The 14416-nt window shown below is 46.1% G+C and overlaps 1 protein-coding gene across 1 annotated transcript in view; it reads left to right on the forward strand.

The window, feature by feature from the left end:
• The first annotated feature begins 776 nt into the window (after positions 1–776).
• The window catches only part of LOC144770712 (serine/threonine-protein kinase pkn2-like), a 240752-nt gene continuing 227112 nt past the window's right edge, over positions 777–14416 (forward strand). The window contains exon 1 of the mRNA XM_078655443.1: positions 777–1065. The gene's annotated coding sequence lies outside the window, so the exon portion shown is untranslated. The remainder of the gene's footprint in view (positions 1066–14416) is intronic.

Raw genomic sequence — 14416 nt, forward strand, 5'->3', positions numbered from 1 at the left:
TAAAACACGACAGACATCTAAGTATGAGTGCGCATCTGTCAGTTAAATAGATATGGAAATGTAGTTTTACAACTTCATTTGTACGCAAACACAAAATAAATATGGATAAATACAGACAAAATGGCCCAAAAATAAATATGGATAAATACAGACGGAAATGGCCAAAAAATAAATACCATAAAACCGGGAGCCCTAATTATAATGGTATTGCTGTCTCTTTTTTAAACGTCCAGTCTTTTATGACATGTTGTCGAAATAAATACTTATTTGAATTGAATTGAATTGAATTGAGTGAATGTTGCACAGCTGTTGCACCTATGCACCTATTCAATTTTAGTGTGTTTAGCATGCACACACATCTGTCGAGTCAAGGGAAATGTGTGCTACAGCGGCTTCCAAATGTCCTGTGCCTATGATTTACAGCAGGAAACCATGGGCTGATTAAGCCGAAGTTTTGTTTGTGCTGGGGTTATTTGAGCTTGGTCCCATTTTTTAAATATACAAAATCACAGCGTTTGGTATTGCCTGTGTACGTTAGGTTCTTGCTATTTAGTTCTCGGATGAACCACGCCCTGTCTAGCAGACCCAGTAGCCACTTCTCGTCTTCCTTACGTGGAGAATGGTTTTTTTTTTTAATAACTAATACGTAGCTACCTTTTGCCAAACTTAAAATGCAAAAGGATACGGGGAGGTAAACAATGGTTGAAGCTTGAAGCACTTCCTTCCCTTGCAAGACCGGCCCAGTTCTCATGATGTTATATCTGCGAAACGAAACCGAAAGTAAAGTATTCACAGGTCAAATGCAGTTTCCTCTGGGGAGGTTCCATCAGCACCTCACAACAACGAAGGCACCAAGGGGGCTGCTGTTCCCACTCTACCCGCCATCTCTTCTTGCATTCTGAACGTTTAATTCTGTGACCCCACAGCGCCACTTGGTCCTCCGAGTCCTATAGAAAACACCATCATCTGATCTGCCGCTAGTTCTGGCTGCCTCCGTGTTACTCTTCCACCCCATCACTTTTCAGCGACCGCTGGGAGGCCGGAGGGCGTTCACTTTCTGAACAGGCGAGTCATCTATTCCACGCGGGTTCAGGGCAATCTCTGCGTCGCTTCTTACAGCACTATTTACCCAGCTTTAAAGGTCATCTTTTCGTGTACTTGGTTGGGTTAGTGGCGCGTGTGTCTGTGTTTGGGGTGGAAGGGGTTGGTTATAACTTCCATGAGCAGCCTGCAAAGATGCGAATAACAGTAAACCATGTCGGAGGCTGGAGAGGGAGATTTCGCCTGTTCGAATAGTTGATGTGGCTGGGCAAGGGGTGGGGAGGGGGCGACAACTGCCCTGGGTCCACGGCGGGAGTAGACAAGCGGGGAATAACGTTGGGCGCTGCCAACCCATCCCCCTCTCTTCTTCTTCCGGGACCCATCACGGCATGAAACGCACCGTGTGGCAGTTGCTTCAATCGTCGCTAAAAGCAGCGGTGTGCAGAGCAGCACCGCTGGCGGAAATGCTCATAGCTGCTGCTGAAAATGATAGCCACGCTGCTTTCAACACGGCGGGTGCATTACACACTAAAGTTTACTGCATGATAGGTGCTTGATGTACTATCACTTTATACCAATCAGAAGCAGCAACATTGCCTCAGAGACTAGAAACGAACCGTTAGCAAAGCCAATTGGTCTGGCTTTAGTGTATCAACAAACGAAAGCAGGGGCATTGTATGCAAACATGTTGTTTAGCACATTAAAGTCGGCCCTATTGACTTTGGTAATGCTGGCAAAAAGTAACAAAAATATTGCTCCCTATGTAAAATGTGTGTAAGAGAAAAATAACTGAACGTGATAAACAGCATAATTGTTTATTTGTCATAATCCTCAATTCTAATGGAAGCAGTTCCATAAAGGCGGAATGATACATTACCGGTGAATTTCAGATGTTACATTGTGGGTCTTTACTATGTGGGCATTACAACAGGTTGGCCTTTACAAGGCGTTTTAATGCTTTATGTAATTCTTTACTTACACACTAAAAACAGGTTAAAGTGATGTAGTTAAGCGAAGATGTTTGTATAACTAACTGTTGTAACTGGACTCAGAGTGGACCTTCCCTCTCTCACCCCTCCTCCCTCTCCCTCCTTGGTACGGTCTGTGCTGCCTCTTGAAGTCAGCCTTAGAATGTTGGTTGTGAGACTAAGCCGTCAAGCTGGGAGCACCTGTTAACTTATGTCTTAATAAAATTGTTCCTGGAACCCTGTATGTGTAGGCTCCTTACTACACTTTGTGGCGACGAGGACGGGATGCTGAGCCAGGGTCAGCGTGGTGCCTCCCCCCTGGAGCAGTCTGATGCTTGAGCGGAGAAAAGTATTGAAAATTATGACTTACCCAGTCGATGACAGAAGATCCCGGGAACAGCGGACAAATTGGTGAAATAAGCTTTATCCATCGAGGTGTTCCCCCAGGGGACTTGAAGTGATCGCATTCGGAAGGCTAGAAGAAGCCTGGTGTGTGGCTTCGGTGAAGGTGATCTTGTGCCGTGCGGAGTAGAGGAACCTTGCCTTCCTGTATGAATACTGACTGGAGTCGGTGGATCTTCTACTTGGTATCTCTGTGGTGTGCCCTGCGGTATTGTCCGCTTCAAGTGAGTTGAAACTGCAGCGGGCAGCGCCGGCGGAGTTGAGCTTAGCGGCACCGTGTGAGAGCTGGCCAAGACCTGGGCGCTGATCTGCTACCACAGAGGGAGAAGTGGCCGAGGGTGAGCGTATGAAGAGGAACGGCTGCAGTTAGCGCTTGTGAGGCGGATCTGAGCTTAGCCGTCGGTGCAGTGTCAGATTGGTGCGCATTCCCCTTAGTCTCCGTTGCGTTGAAGGCAGCAATCGTCAGAAGCAGTGTAACTTACTTCTCCCGACTCCATGACAAGTATTCGGGAAGTCTTCAACATGACTGGTTGCTGTTAGGGAGCTGGGGCTAAGTTTAAAAGTTGTCAAAGGAACGAGACGCAGCAAATGTCTTCTTGAGGCATTTTGTCGCTTCTGTCGCTGAGTGGGAGTCCTGTGGGCTTATCGCTTTGTTCCCGCCGTGGTTTGTGAGGACTGGTGTGAGGGGCGTGAAAAGCAGTGAACATACGTGAGGTAGAAGACGTAGCAGGTCTTACTCCGAGGAAGCACAGAGCCTTCTACAGGAAGTTCCCGCCCTGTTATTTGAAAAGTGAAAGAGGACTTCGCAGCTCCATTTACAATTTGTGTGAAAACTTGAGATAGCCTCGTTTGCAGTGAGGAGGAGATTTGAGCGGAGCTGAGAGATAAGTTTATTCTCTGTTACCTCGTTGGATTTTCATTTGAACTTAATGTTAAGCGCCCTGTCATTTGAAAAGTGAAAGAGGACTTTGCAGCTCCATTTACAATTAGTGTGAAAACTTGAGATAGCCTCGTTCGCAGTGAGGAGGAGATTTGAGCGGAGCTGAGAGATAAGTTTATTCTCTGTTACCTCGTTGGATTTTCATTTGAACTTAATGTTAAAGGGTGAAGCGTTAACCTCTTTATTTCTACAGCGCTCTTCATCGAGCTGAGGTTTGTAGATACTGCCAATCTGTGGCCGTCCAGCCCATGTACTTAATAATAATATACCCCATTTAAAAAAAAAAAAAAAAAAAAAAAACTATTTGTGACGTTCTTAATCCGAATGGAAAGCTGAGGAAAATATGGGGCAGTGTGGTTTATTATAATTCTGCTAATGAAAATTTTGATCTGTGAATGGGAAACGTCGTTGTCACTCTAATATTGGCACTATCCTCATTAAAGAGTGTGAATCTACTAAACTCGAGAAAATTACATACGCAATTGGGGAAACCAGCATCTGTGAGTGCCAATCGTCTTTGGAAATATTTTGCTGAAATATCTTAAAGTATTAATTTGCTTATACTGAGTTTACCACTTCTATCAGGTGAGGTATTTCTCACTAGCAATCTCCAACTGCGCCTCGCCAGCGTATTACTTTCCTCAGTGTGTAGCGCGCACGGCGTGCGTCTCTCCACACGTTTTGGCGCCATCTTACTGTTGGAGACTGCATTCGCATTTCCACTCAAATATTAGATAACAGGTCCTAGATGTGCCGTGTAGTAATCTCATGTCAAATTGTCTGGGGGGTATTTACAACGTTTTGAGAAAAGCACTCTGGTTATTCAGAGGAAGTTATACAATTTAAAAGAAGAAGACTCTCAGGACATTTTTAGGGCGATATTTAATTCAACCAAGTCTAGTTTAAAGCATTTACTCCCATCTTTGAAGAAATTTGGAGTAAAGAAACTTGACAGTCTATTTGAAAAGCTCATGTTCATTTATTCGTATTTGTGGGAGCAGCACAAATCTTAACGCTTCACCTTCAACTTTTCTAGCCCAAAATCCCAAAAAAAAAAAAAAAAAGAAAACAAGTTGAGAGGCTATTGATTGTTATATTTAAATGGATAAGAACATGATGTATAAATTGACACCACCTGAGTTATCTAAAAATAAATTCGGTGTTAATTGGGCTGAATGGGTGGAATGGAAGATACATTTTAACAATTACTTGTCCATTCTTGAGGAGGTGAAAGAGCATTTTACACCAGAGGAGAAAGTTGAAATATTGCTACGCTGTTTAGGAGCCGTTGGATGGAGAGTGAACATGAATATAGAAAAGGAAATCAGTAGGGGAAAAGACAAGAACGTATTTGAAAATGTCATGCAAGTGTTAGAGGAACATTGTAAGCAATTAACCAGTGGGTATACTCATAGGTACACAATATTCAAGGAAGATGGAGTTGGCAAAAAAATGGGGCAAGTAAAGAGAATGGCACATGAGTATATGATCAACATGGGCGGTGTGAAAATGGACATTAAAATTGACTCTGGGTCACCTCACACTGTAATAAGCAAAAGCATATGGAGAAACAAATTGGAAGTAAAACTAGGGAGCACATTGGAAGAAGCAGACACATCCCTGGTAACATACTGTGGAGTCAACATTAGTTTGGTTGGAAGAAGAGTGATGAAACTAAGTTACATGAAGAGAAGCACATGGGTCAAAGTGTATATTTCAGAGGAAGAGATATCTGTTCTAGGATGGGATGAACAAAAGAAATTAGGATTTATAAAAAACCCCACGAAAACAGACCCCACGAGTAAGATGACACTGGACAACAGTCGGGATTGTACAAAGTGGGAGATGTTAAAGGAGAGAATACCACAGACTGTGTTCGGTGTTGGAGAGGCAAGGGTGGGGAAGAGAGAGATCAAGACAAGAGAAGCAGAAATGGGGGAATTCAAAAGTCACCTAGAAACATCCTGGGGGAAAGTAGAGGAAGAAAGAATAGGCAAAACATTTGGAGAAAAGGCCTGTGCCGGGGTTGGGGTGAGAGAAAAAAACTGATGAATAAGGGAACTAATATGGAAACTGTATTCACAAGGGTAAAGAAGGATATGTGTGAATTTTCCAACCCTAAAGATGAGAAAGCGTGGCGCTCTACCGCACTGGCCGACTCTAGCCGTGGGACAAGGGTGAAAGGTGCAAATGACTTTGACCATGCTAGAGATAATAGTCAGAGCCTAAGTAAATTTAACGAAAACAAGCAAGGAGAGCAAGGGGTCAGGATAAATAGCGGTGTGTTGGATAGTAAAATTGTGGAGGCGCACTACAAGGCGCGAGGTTCACACCGCGAAGTTCAACTTGATATGAACTGGTCACTTAAAGAAGACAAGAGAGAATTTTTGTACAAAGACAGGGAAAACTCAACATCATTATTCAAATGTACCATTTCCAAGAAATCAGCTGACAGACGGGTCTTGGATGAGGCGTGTACAGCAGGGTTTATATGTGACATGGTTTCAAAGGACAACAAGGGGAACTGTGTTGGACCTCATGCTGATCATTATGATGAGAAGGTATACTGTTGTAGGAGAGGGGGTAGTTGCAGTGCAACGTGGTTCAGGAAATTCCCCAAGAAAAAATATATAAATCCTGTGACTGAGGCAACTCACCTGGGTGGAGAGATGGATCAAGTATTTGGGGCAATAGAAAACGAGAGTGCCCTGGTTCGTTATGACCTGTGACACAGCATCCACATTCAACTTCTTTCTGAAATGTTGGGGAAATGTATAATTTGTGTATTGCTCCCTTTCTCTCCCCTTTTATTCCACAGCGTACTTTGCTTTCGATAGAGTGTCAGCTCATTCTTCTGCTAGCCTTGATAATTTAGAGAGTTGCTTCCGTCAAATCTTTCTAGCTCCATTTGGCATTTCTTTGTTCTATTTTGGAAACTCTTATGGGGGTCTTCCTTTCAAGACTCAGGTTATCCTTGTTGCTATTTCCTTCCGGTGTTGTGGTCATCCCCCCCCCCCCCTTCTCCCTTGCCCTTTCCTTCACCTTCTCTATCCATCTCTCTCTCTCTCTCTCTCTTTCGCTCACTCTTTCTCCTCCCCTCTCCTCCTTCTTCACTTTCTCCATCCCTCTTACCTTTCGTATCTCTTCCTGCCAACCTTCCTCCTCCCCTGTTTTGAGTGCCGCTCACCTTCTCTTTCCTGTTCTCCCTAGGGGAAAAGGTGTGTTGTAACTGGACTCAGAGTGGACCTTCCCTCTCTCACCCCTCCTCCCTCTCCCTCCTTGGTACGGTCTGTGCTGCCTCTTGAAGTCAGCCTTAGAATGTTGGTTGTGAGACTAAGCCGCCAAGCTGGGAGCACCTGTTAACTTATGTCTTAATAAAATTGTTCCTGGAACCCTGTATGTGTAGACTCCTTACTACACTAACATTTTAAGCAAAAAGGCCACTGAAATTTAGCAGTCTAAGTTAACTGAAGTAACAATAACTAGCGCCCCCTGCCATGCGCAGTTAACGATGACATTTCAGATGTATTAATTTGATCACTGATGCAATAGGATATGTAATGAGTGATGTAATACGTGAGGTCAAACAGTGCATAGCGAGGGCGTGAGTTATAGTTACTTCAGTAACGATAAATACATATACATACACACACTCATATACAGATATTTCTATGTGCTTTTTAAATTATATTTGTGTGTGTGTATGTATAGAATTGTTTCTCTTTTTATGTGGGGGGATCTTTTTTGGTGGTACTCCCACAAACCTCTCCCCACAATTTTAAAACCTTAACTCCTTTTACCACTATCCACCCCATACCCTAGCAAACCCTTTATCTTTTTTACCTCTACCCACACTTTTACCCTTACCACTGAATTTAACATTTTCACCGTTTAACATTACCCACCACTACACCCTAAAATCACCCTTACCTCCCTTTATCTCTACTCACCTCTAATCCCTCTACCACCCCCTAAACCCTGTAATCACTCATTATCTCCCTTTACACGCCTTTTTTTGTGTGTTGAGTATTCTTTGTTAATTTTCAAAAATAAAGCATTACAAAGTTAGCTAACCAAAAACAACAGAAATATAAGAGGAGACAAGCAGTTCAAGGAACAGAATTGTGGAGAAACAGGAGTAAGCAAAACAAGGGGGCAAGGGCTATGTTTCAGGGAAAGACAGTAGAAGGTCTTTGGGGTGGAGAGTCTGGGTCTCAGATGTCTTAAGGTCAGGAAGAGGGGGGGTGTCTAGATATCTGTGACAGTTTCACAGAAGGACAAAGCATTGAGCCAGGCCATGAGTAGTGGGAGCACAGTGCTGCCCCAGTGGAGCGCTATGTCTCGTTTAGCCAAGAGGAAGCACATGGAGACAAAGTGGCGCAGGGAGCCTGGTATGTTTTTGGCGGTTCCCTAAAGTGCAGGTAGAGGGTCCATGGAGAGCTCTATGTCAGCCATTGCAGATATATGTGCAAAGACAGAATTCCAGTGAGTGGGTATGACAGGGCAGGTTCAAGCTAAAAGTGCAAAGTCAGCGCAAGGGGCACGGCATTTGACACATATATCAGATCTGGTGGGATTGAATTTAGCAATATCTGAGGGAAAAAAATAAATGCGATGGATACATTTAAAACGCAACAATTTATGTCTGTGACGAGCGTGGGGGGGGGGGGGGTGAATCAGAGATCGTAATGTGTTATGGAGTCTCCAAATAATGAAACAGTCCAGAATAATTCAATCTTGTGAAGGAGGTTTTGCAGCCTGCTGTACAACATGACCATCCGGGAATAGATACCCCAAGGTGGAGAGGTTATGGCGGTGGAGCACTCATTGCACAAGCGTTTCGCTGGCCAATGGGAGCCAGGGATTATCAGCAAGGGAGAGAGCAGGGGAATAGAGGGGGGCCTCCACCTAGTAACTTCCGCTGTCTATGCGACACCCAACAAGTCATGGACACTGTCTGAATATCTGTGGCATCTAGAGAGATGCCGTTTGGCATGATTAAGGCATGTGGAAGATCGCCCAGATGGGACCACTCTGGTCTCAGATAGGGAATGCTGGCATCCGGATGATACCACCAATAGGAGTACTGACATTGAGTGACCAGGTAGTATAGGTAGAGGTCGGAAACCCCGAGCCAGCTGCACTCGTAAGGGAGAGTGAGAGTGTCCCAGTGACCACCAATCCACACAAGACGAAGGAGAGGACCCTGCAGGGAGTGGAAACATGTCTGAGGTAGTGGGAAAGATATGTTAAAAAATAAATATAAAAAAACAAGGGAGTATGACCATTTTTATGATGAATACATGACCAGCAATGAATAGAGGCAACTTGAACCAGAATTCAACCTGGGAAGCAAGTTTGTCCATTGCCATTCCATAGTTTAGTTGTAGAACTTGATCCCTGTCTCTATGAAGCTATATGCCCTGGCACTTGGTACCTACACTGCCCAAGTAAATGAGTAATTGGCTGGTGGTGGCTGTGCTGCGTCAGTCAGCAGGAACAGCTTTGATTTGGCCCAGTTCATTGCAGGCTGAGACAGGTGACCAAATCTGATCACCTCCTGTACCAAGGGGGATAGGTTGTCAGCCGAATGATGAATGAAAAGCAAAATGTCCTTCGCATATAGGGAAAGTAGGAACGGGCTATGAGTGTGTTGAATGTCGCAGTGTAGATGACGGTCCTGCATGTAGCAAACCAGGGGATCCGTAGTAAAAATGAAAAGAAGGGGGGAAGGGTGCAGCCCTGCTGGTCCCCCTCGTAATAGGGATAATCTCAGAGAGGGAGCCATTGACAGGGAGGCGAGCCACAGGCTTGGCATAATCAGGAAAATGAAAATGGAAGGAGTATCCAGTTTACCAAGGACCACTCTAAGGAAAGGCAACTCAAGAGTCAAAGGCTTTCTCCGCATCCAACAAAGCCGCAACCGCAGGGGTGGATGGTGCGATCTTGTTAAGGACGGCAAAGATGGTGCGGGGATTGAGGGAGGTGGAATGGTGTGGAACAAAGCCTGATTGTATAGGTGATATAATGTATTCCATTGAAAGGGACAGACTAGTGGCAAGGTCCTTGGCAAGGACTTTATTGTCAAGGTTCAAGAGAGATCGAGGGCGATAAGAGGAGCACAATAGGGGTTCTTTCTTGGCTTCGATAGGAGAACGAGAATGGTCTCCTGTAAGGATGGGGGCATGGCGTCGGTGACCAAAGATTTGCTGTACAGCACCAGTAATTGGGGAGCCAGTGCATGCTTGAAAGATATGTAGAAGGCTCTTTGGCACGCCGTCCGATCCCAGAGCCGTCATAGGTGTTGATAGCCAGTACAATTTCTTTGGTGGTAAGAGGCTCAGCAAGGATTTGACATTGGCCATCAATCAGCCAGACCATCATTATTCCCTCAAGATAGGAGGATATTTCAGAAGAAAGATCAGAAATGGGTGACGAGTAGAGACTCCGTTAGTACTGATTGAGTTCTGCCACCACACCCTCGCAGCCTGTCACCTTTGTCCAGAGTCCGAGCACAGCTCCTTAATGTAATTCTATGAGTGGGTGGGTAAGGGTGCGACCAGGCGCTCCCCCTTCCTGTACCGGCGAGCCCTGGCATTCCTCCCCATATGGGTGACCTCCCTGTCAGGCAGGTCCTGGAAGTCTGTTAGCAAGGCTAAACGTTGATGTTAGCAGGAGTCTCCGCCCACGGCGGCCTTTACGTCAATGACACGTAGAGTGGATTTGATAATATGAAGCCAGCGTGTGCAAATGTCTCGTAAAATTCCTTATGTTTGTAGATACACACTCTGTGAATGAAGGCCTTAAAGGCTTCCCAAAATGTGGCCTATGTCTCTATTGATTCCATATTTAACTCAAAGTATTCAGAGATAGCAGCGATCACTTCGCTGTGAAACTCTGGATCACCAAGAATCTTGCCATACAGTCTCCATGTAAGTATCGCGCTGCAGCCAAAGGGGACTGCAGGCAAAGAAGAACCGGGCAATGGCCCGACAGTGTTTGTGGTAAGACTGTGACCACCAGAAACCAGTGGTCTACATTGGCCAAGAATAGCCAATAGTCCAGTCTGGTCCAAACGGAAGGAGGGGCAAAATAAATGTACACCTTGGGGGCATAGTGACAACATGGGGGACAGTGGCCCTTTTTGAAACATCATTGTGCAATAGTAGGATTTAATGAACAGCAGTTATGCTAGAACAACACTTTCAAGAAATGCAATATATAAATAGATGTGGGCAACATCGGACCCTGGTGAGGAGACAGCGACCAGGAATGTTGCAGGAAGAGCTGGAACAGTCACACTGGATCCGGGCGATCCAGAGTGGCAGACCATGAGCGAGCATGGAGTCCAGTAATGTCTGGGGCGGATTGTTCAGGAGAATGGGACTTGCACAATGCGGAAACATCTGAAGGGGCATAGAAAATTACGATTTTGCCATCATACGCCACTCACAGACGCGCGCATATCGAATGCCCAGTTTCCTAAGAGCGTTCTTGGTGTCGCTGAGTTTGAGGCGGGCCTCCTGAAGTCAGGGTAAAGGGAGATGTCAGCACCCTGATAGTTGAGGGGACACTTCTCTCAGGCCAGATGGAGAGCAGTATCCCTGTCCCTATAGTTTAGGAAGCGTGCAATAAGGAAACATAGTGGAGTGCCTTCAGGAGGGGGGGGGGCTAGGGACCAATGTGCATGCTCCACTGCAAAGGTGTGTGAAAAGCTGGAGCAGTCTAATAGATCTGTGAGGAGTTGCTCCACAAATGTGTCTGGCCTCTCCATATTAGTGGTCTCAGCGATGCCAGATATGTGTAAATTATTTCTCCTTGACATTGCTTCCAGGTCCTCATTCTTGACCGCCACTTGCTTCAAGATGCGTTCCATTTTGTCGACCCTCTTCTGTAACATAGTACTGTGGTCCTCCAATACCAATATGCGCTCCTCAGCGCCATCTATCCTAATCCCATGTCGATCGTGGTGCTCTCCCAGCCTGTGTATGCCTCCAGCGAGGGTGTTGAAACGTTCGGCCATTGCGCGAAAGCCCACTTTAAGCTCCGACATAATGGCAGACATGTCATTGGACGCAGTGTTGACTGCATCATGGTCTGCGGTTTCCTCCGCATCTGATTGGGAAGCAGTGTCTTTGGCAGGTTTTATATGGCAGAAGGTCAGCCAGCGATGCTTGGGGTCCGTGTGACCCATTGCTTAAGAAGAAAGAGGGCCCCAAAAGGCAGGAGTAGTCATGAAGTAGCAAATCGTGGGATGCAGTGTTAGTTGGGAGCCCTCAAGTAAGACCTGGGCAAGGCGCTCACCACAATGAGGCGGGTGCACAACCCCAATAGTGAGGAAGAAACCCTGAGCCGCTAGAGTCCATGCAGGGGCCCATGCGGCAAAGGGAGAAGTGTTTTCCAGCAGGGAGGGAACTGCACAATGTACAAGCCTTCCATAGTCCGCCAGGGAACCCACTGCATCCAGGCTCCTCCGCTGTAACAGCAGGCATTCAGGGCAGAGCCACCACCGCAGCCCCCGAGGGCCATATCAGCAAGGCCCGGTGGATGTGGGGAGCAGCGGGAAAGGTCCCCACTGTCCTAGCCACCCAGGGGGCCCATGACACGTCTGGTCCCGGCCCTTAGGAGGCCCACAAAAGCGCGGCTGCAGCCCTCCAAGCTCTGGGGGTAACAGAGGCTGCTCGCACCGGGGTAGTCAGCTGCAGATGACACCACAGCCCGTAGGGCAGCGAGCAGGTCCCTAGCCCCACGACTTGGGCAGCAGGGATCCAAGCACACTCAATGCAGAGGGTGAGGTCCCAGCGAGTCTGGGTGGGCTCGGCCTCAGGCTCACCAGCGGTCTCTGCCACGGTGGAGCCCCTGTGGCAGTGCTGGGCCCTTCTGCCTCCAGGCATTCAGGAACAGCAATCTGGGCTAGTTAACGCAGCCCTCGTCCTCCGGTATCGCCACTGGGAGTGGTATTCACGGCATGGGGCAATGATGTCAATGATTTAAAGGTAAAGTAGGGCCTATGCTGCCGGAGCCTCACAAGGTTGTGGCCATCGTGGTGCAGGTCGTAGCCACGCTCCCTCTGGCAGTCGTAGCCACGCCCCCACCCTTCACCCACCCATAAAACCCAAAAATCACCTTTATGTCTCTTTACCACTACACACCACATAACCCTAAAAATGCCCCTTCCACATTTACCACTACCCACCCCTTTACCCTAAATTCACCCGTAACTATTTACTACTCCACACCCCTAAAACCCTTCTATCACTTTACTAACCTTTACCACTACCCACCCCATTACCCTAAAATCACCACTGTACACTACCCACCCCATTAAACTAAAATCACCCATCACGCCTTTACCTCTGCCCACCTTTAAAGCCAAAAATATCACTTCCCCTTAAATGATCCTAACTCTCCGTTTACCTATACCCTCACCTTTATATGTGAAGGAAAATTCCCAATGGTAAAGGATGTGTTCTAAAGGTAAAAGCCTATGGGGAGACGCCTGTGTGGTACTTACCTGCATTGTAAAGACTATGGGATAAGTGTCACATGGACTAAAGTCCACGTATTAAAGGTTACATATCACAAGGTTATTCCTCCCCAGGGTTACCGATTCCAGGGACATTGATAACTCCAGGGAGGGAGGTGACAACAGACATAACAGGGATCCCAAGGAGGACCTTGAGGGTTGCCTTAGAAATGAGGAATAACAGGAGGAACCAGTAATTTGATTGCTAACTCATTCCAGTATTTCATTCATAGACTCCTAAGGAGTTTGTAGGGTTCAGGAAAGGGTAGCGCTGAGGGGCAGTAAGGAGCTTTTAAAGTTTAGAAAAGAGAAGCATTGTTTGAGCAGTAAGGGTATCTGGCCTTAGGCTTTGGTATCATTAATGGATAGTACAATGTTTGCAGGGTTCAGGGAAATTGAGCATTAAGGGGTTTTAAGGGTTTCAGTGAAGTGTAGCTGTAGGAAACTGGGTTATTGGTTGAGGGGGGTGAGAACCCTTGTCAAGCAACAAACACAGTACTTGCCAGGGTGAATGACAAAAGTCACTAAATGATTCTGTGCTTAGCTCTCTGGTAGCTTAGCACAAAATCAGTCAGGCTTAACTTAGAGGCACTATGTTAACTGTTTGTGCAACGCACAAACATTAATAAAGTGAAAACACGGGTAAAGTCATGGTCATCTGGTCGTGCTAGACTAGGGGAAAGTCACAAGTTCAGGCCGAGTGCAAGGGAGTGCGAACGGGATGCAGAGTACAGGTTAGTCCCACTGAAAATGTTCAAGTCTCAAAGTTCGGCGTTAAAAGAGTTCAGATCTCGGTGGAGGAGGCCGAGAGAAGCAGGCTCAGGATCCAGGTGGTTTAGGGTGATGAAAGGCAAGTGTCAAGTTCCTTTGTGAGTGACCTGGAGGTAGCCCTTTAGAATGTAAGTGGAGAAGGGAAACATCTCTGCCTCACCCATCCAGTCGGGATGGCCCATCCTGCCAACACCTATTCCCCCTTGTCTCACTGTCTGGGAGGAATACACAATGGCCAACTGCCTAGATAATCACTGTCAAGTGACGCAGTACAAAAGAAGTAGGCATGAAATGGTTATGAAAAGAAAATGCTAACTTTCCAAAGTTGAAATATTCAGAATTGTGACTTAAAATCCGACTTTACCATTAAAGAGGATTTTAAATTACAATTCATTTGAGGCCATACTTCCTCTCTGTTCTCAGTCAAAAGTTAGCGCTTATTAAATGTATTAAGGTAACCCAACATTATCACCTGGAAGAGATAGGCCTAGCAGTACTGAAAAACAAATGTAAGAGGTTTTCACTATTAGGACATGTAAAACTTTATAGTACATGTCTAACTTACCCTGCTATCTGCGCTGTTTAGGGCCTACCCTGTGGGTGACTTACATTTATTGAAAAAAGATTTATTCCTGGCGAAAGCTTTTTCTTCTTGGTCAAAATGGCAATTTGAAACTGCACACACAAACTGCAGTGCTGGCCAGAGACATGTTTCAAGGGCTTCGTCAGTGGGTAACACAATAAGTGCTACAGTACCACTAGTAGCGT

Source organism: Lissotriton helveticus, chromosome 7 (assembly GCF_964261635.1).
Source record: "Lissotriton helveticus chromosome 7, aLisHel1.1, whole genome shotgun sequence".
Lineage (NCBI taxonomy): Eukaryota > Metazoa > Chordata > Amphibia > Caudata > Salamandridae > Lissotriton > Lissotriton helveticus.